Below are 5,716 nucleotides of genomic sequence, written 5' to 3'. Positions count from 1 at the left end.
TTTTTTTTTGTGTCTGTTACCACTTTTTCTCAGCTCTCACCGAACCGATTTCTTTCAATGATACGTCAAAAGATCACAAATCGTATCTAGTCGAAGACATTACCCTTAAAAATTGAAAAAAATTCTCTCGTTCCCCGTAAAAGGGAGAAATCTCCAAAAAAATTACAAATTAAAAATCGCTAATTTTCGACATTTTTTCAAATTATTTTACTTAAAAGTGCCATATCAATATAATTCTTTTTTATATAGATGCACAATATCATTACCTTTCATTTGGTATATTTTCTTTATAAATTTAACCTTTACCTGCCCACAGAGGGGATTTAAAATGAGAACTTTTTCACAAAAAATTAACTTTTTCAACTTAACTTTTGAAAATGTTCCGGAAAGTCTGACACTTTTATATATATCTTAAATTAAAGCTAATNTTAAAAAATATTATTTCTCATAAAAAAATAATGTTGATCCATACACTTTTCAATATGTCATAGCATTATAAAGTTAAAAATGTAAAAAATAAAATCGAGAATTTTCACATAATAATAGCATTTGGTAGCCATTTTCATCGTGAAGATAAAATAAAGTCCGAAATTTTTTTTTTGCATAATAAAATAAATTACATTAGCTTTAATTTAAGATATATATAAAAGTGGCAGACTTTCCGGAACACTTTCAAAAGTTAAGATGAAAAAGTTCTACTTTCTACATGCATTTTTTAGATTTGAACCCCCCTCGTATATAATTTAAAAAAATAGTATGTCAAATGAAAGATGTATATATATACTACTCCCCGTGAAAAAATTGTACTGATTCATACATTTTTCAAAATGTTATAGCATAATAAAGTTAAGAACCCAGCACAGGGGGATCGCGGCACAGTGGTGACGTGGCATAGTTGGATCAAGTATAATGATATCTGACAGTGATTAAAATCACTATCAAAAATAAACGCTTCGATGCAAATCTTTAGATAGTGTTTAATTTTAAAAAAATTGGTGTTTTATTCCAAAAGCTACTTGATCTGCTGGTTCCTTATTAATATCTCGATTAAGATAAAGTATGTCGAATGAAAAATGGTTTATTAAAAAATATTATTTCTCATAAAAAAATTGTGTGGATCCATAAACTTTTCAATAAGTTATAGCATTATAAAGTTAAATATAATATAAATAATAAAATCGAGAATTTTCACACGAAAATAGCATTTGGTAGCCATTTTCGCCGTGAAGAAAAGTCCTAAGGTCAAATTTTTTTACATATTACATAAGCTTGAATTTAAGATATATATAAAAGTGTCATTATTTCCGGAACACTTTCAAAAGTTAAGTTGAAAAAGTTAATTTTTTATGAAAAGTTTGTTATTTTGAATCCCCCCCTGTGAGCAGGTAAAGAGTCAGATTTATAAAAAAAATATACTAAATGATAGGTAAAGACATCATGCATCTATAAAAAAAATAATTATATTGATTTTATTATCTTTAAAAAAGTATTGGTAATTTTAAGTAAAATAATTTGAAAAAATTTCGAAAATTAGCGATTTTTAAATTTGTAATTTTTTTGGAGGTTTCCCCCATTTACAGGGACGAGGGAATTTTTTTCAATTTTTGAGGGTAATATCTTCGACTAGATACGGTTTGTGATCTTTTGACGTATCATTGAAAGAAATCGATTCGGTGAGAGCTGAGAAAAAGTGGTAACAGACACAAAAAAAAAAACACATCTTAGTAAAACCAATACCTTCTCAGCTTCGCATCGAAGCTAAAATTCAGTGCCACAGTCCTGAAAGACCCAAGTGTTACCGTCTCAAAAACCGTACGTCTCATTCGTCACTTAATAAAAATAAAAATAAAAATGGAAATTTAGCTAGTTCAAATTTTAAAGTTATTTTTCTCGACTTCAAAGAAATAAAAAAATTTAAATATGATTAATTTTTTATACTATGTCATTTAGATTGAAATAATATTTATGAAAATCAGCGTAATCCCCTTATAATAAAATATAATACAAAACCAAGAATTTTAACACAATAATAGCATATTTTTAAATACGGTAGCTATTTTCACCATGTATTCTCCTAATAAGATATTTTAAAATAAAATAAAATACAAAACCTAGAATTTTAATAGAAAAATAGCATATTTTTGAATACGGTAGCCATTTGCGCATAGAAGATAGGTCGTCGGGACAAATTTTTTTTTTCATTATATAGTACATAAAATAAANGACAAATTTTTTTTTTCATTTTGTAGTACATAGAATAAACTTTAATTTGATATATGTTTAAAGGACGCAGTATTTCCGGAACATTTTCAAAGATTAAGTTGAAAAAGTTAGTTTTTGTAAAAAAAGTTGCTATTTTAAATCCTCCCCAATGAGCAGGTTAAGTGTTAGATTTTCAAAAAAATGATATCAAATAAAAGGGAAATATCTAAGGTTTTAGTATAAAAAAAAAATTATGTTGATTTGTTGATTTTTGAAAAAGTTATAGAAGATTTAAAAAAAAAAGTGAAAAAAATGACAAAAATTACCTATTTTTAAATTTATAATTTTTTTGGATATTTCCTCCATTTGCGGGGAACGAGGGGTTGGGTTCACGATGAAAATGGCTACCAAATGCTATTATTATGTGAAAATTCTCGATTTTATTTTTTACATTTTTAACTTTATAATGCTATGAAATATTTAATAATAGCATTCGGTAGCCATTTTCATCGTGAAGATAAAAAAAGTCCGAAATTTTTTTTTCGCATAATAAAATAAATTACATTAGCTTTAATTTAATATATATAGAAAAGTGTCAGACTTTCCGGAACACTTTCAAAATTTAAGTTGAAAAAGTAAATTTTTTGTGAAAAAGTTGTCATTTTAAATCTCTCCCTGTAAGCAGGTAAAAAGTCAGATTTATAAAAAAATATACCAAATGATAGGTAAAGAGATCATGCATCTATAAAAAAAAGAATTATATTGATCCATACATCTTTCAAAAAGTTATAGCATTATAAAGTTAAAAATATAAAAAAGAATTTTTTTACAAAAATCGTATTTTTTTTATTAAGTTTAATGTCTGTTTTCACCATGAAGATAAAATAAAGTCCGAAATTTTTTTTCGCATAATAAAGTATATTACATTAGCTTTAATTTAAGATATATATAAAAGTGTCAGACTTTCCGGAACACTTTCAAAAGTTAAGATGAAAAAGTTAATTTTTTGTGAAAAAGTTCTCATTTTAAATCCCCTCTGTGGGCAGGTAAAGGTTAAATTTATAAAGAAAATATACCAAATGAAAGGTAATGATATTGTGCATCTATATAAAAAAGAATTATATTGATATGGCACTTTTAAGTAAAATAATTTGAAAAAATGTCGAAAATTAGCGATTTTTAAATTTGTAATTTTTTTGGAGGTTTCCCCCTTTTACGGGGAACGAGAGAATTTTTTTCAATTTTTAAGGGTAATGTCTTCGACTAGATACGATTTGTGATCTTTTGACGTATTGTTGAAAGAATCGGTCCAGTGAGAGATGAGAAAAAGTGGCAACAAACATAAAAAAAAAAACACATCATGATAAAATTAATACCTTCTCAGCTTCGCATCGAAGCTAATACCTAAAATATGGTAAAATAATTTTAATGTTTTTATTGAAGTTATTGAATCAAAACGAGATAAAAATCTAAGGAGTTGAAAATATATTCTCACCTTTGCATCGAAGCTAAAACATAAAATATAGTCTCTCTCATGAAGGGAGACTACAGTGATGGGATCCTTGATCATAATTGAAGTTATTGAATCTAAATGAGATAAAAATCAAACACGTTGAAAATTTATTTTATATTAAAAAAGAATTAAGAAAAAAATGCAAAAAATTCCTTCCCATACACGGGTTGAAACATTGTACCCCAAGCGCATAAGACACAAGTTTTACCGTCTACTGAAAAAAACGGTAATTTAAGCTAGTTCAAATTTCAAAATTATTTTACTCAACTTAAAAAATACAAAAAATTTAAACAAGTTTAACTTTCTATGGTATATCAATTTGATTTATATAATATTTCTGAAAATCAGTGTACTCCCCTTATCAGGTATTTTAAAATAAAATAAAATACAAAACCCAGAATTTTAACACAAAATAGCATATATTTGAATACAGTAGTCATTTTCACCATGAAGACAAATCCAGAGGTCAAACTTTTTTTTTAAATTAAATTATATTACATAAGCTTTAATTTAAGATATATTTAAAAGTGTCAGTAGTATTAGTTCTGGAACACTTTCAAAAATTATATTGAAAATGTCCTAGTTTCAATAAGCATGTTTAAAGTTTTGACCCCCCTTGTATAAAGAGGTATGATCTGATTAAAAAAAATGTGTGTCAAATGAAAGGGGTATATAAACATTATTTATAAATAAATAATAATATTGCTCCATACATTTTTCCAAAAGTTATAGCAATATAAATTTAATAATATAAAATATAAAATCGAAAATTTTTTCATGGAAATCGTATGTTTTTCTTTAACATTGATGTTCGTTTTCACCACGAAAACAATTGTAGAGGTCAATTTTTTTTTTTCAAAATAAAATAAATTATATGAGCTTTAATTTAAGGTATATATAAAAGTGTCAGTATTTCCGGAACATTCTGAAAAGTAAAATTTGAATAAGTTAATTTTTTGTGAAAAAGTTGTCATTTTGAATCCCCCCTGAGGACTTTAAAAGAGTCATATTTATAAAAAAAAAAAATTTAATGATAGGTAAATACCTCATGTATATATAAAAAAAAATTATATTGATTTGATAATTTTTGATAAAGTTATGGCAGTTTTAAGTAAAAAAAACTGAAAATATTTCGAAATTTAGCGATTTTTAAAATTGTAATTTTTTGGAGATTTCTTCCATTTACGGGGAACGAAGGAATTTTTGAGGATAATGTCTTCAACTAGATACGATTTGTCATCTTTTGACCTATGTTCATCAAAATCGGTCCAGTGAGAGCTGAGATTAAGCGTTTACAGACACACAAAAAAAATTTTAAAAAACACATCATAGTAAAATTAATACCTTCTCAGCTTCGTATCGAAGCTAAAAAAATAAGTCAACTTAAAATTACTATAACATTTTTCTAAATACATAAATTGATTCATTAATTTTTTTGGTCATATTTTAGATATTTACCTTTCTTTTAGATTATTATTTTTTAATTCAATCACTAACCTAAGTACAGAAGGGGTTCAAATATAACAACATAAGCATAATAAATTATTTTTTATTTTTGACTATATTTTGAAGTCTAAACCCTTAAATTTTTATATATAACAAAAAACTTTTAAATATACCAAAAGATTGAAAGGCGACAATTCAGATATATACATATACAGAGTGATTTTTTTATCATAACCCACTGAATTACTTGCAGAATAATAATAATTTAAACATTTTTGTTTTTTATTATTTTTAGTTACATATTATTCTTGAATTTTTAACTATGTAATACTTTTTAAGTTCATCCCTTATGCCTTGGAGGGGGGTCAACTTTGTTTTTTTAAATGGTAACACATATTTTTAATTTAATAAAATGTTTGAGTTTTTAATTTAATAGTAAATGGCATTTGAATTTTTAATATAACTTTATTAGCTTATTAGATATAAACATTTAAAGTTTCAAAATTTTGAGTTAATATACATGTATAATACACATGGGATTGTAAATACAGGTAG

The sequence above is a fragment of the Daktulosphaira vitifoliae genome, unplaced genomic scaffold (genome assembly GCF_025091365.1).
Source record: "Daktulosphaira vitifoliae isolate Bord-2020 unplaced genomic scaffold, ASM2509136v1 Scaffold_1, whole genome shotgun sequence".
NCBI classification, from domain to species: domain Eukaryota; kingdom Metazoa; phylum Arthropoda; class Insecta; order Hemiptera; family Phylloxeridae; genus Daktulosphaira; species Daktulosphaira vitifoliae.
This window is presented reverse-complemented; position numbering follows the sequence as displayed.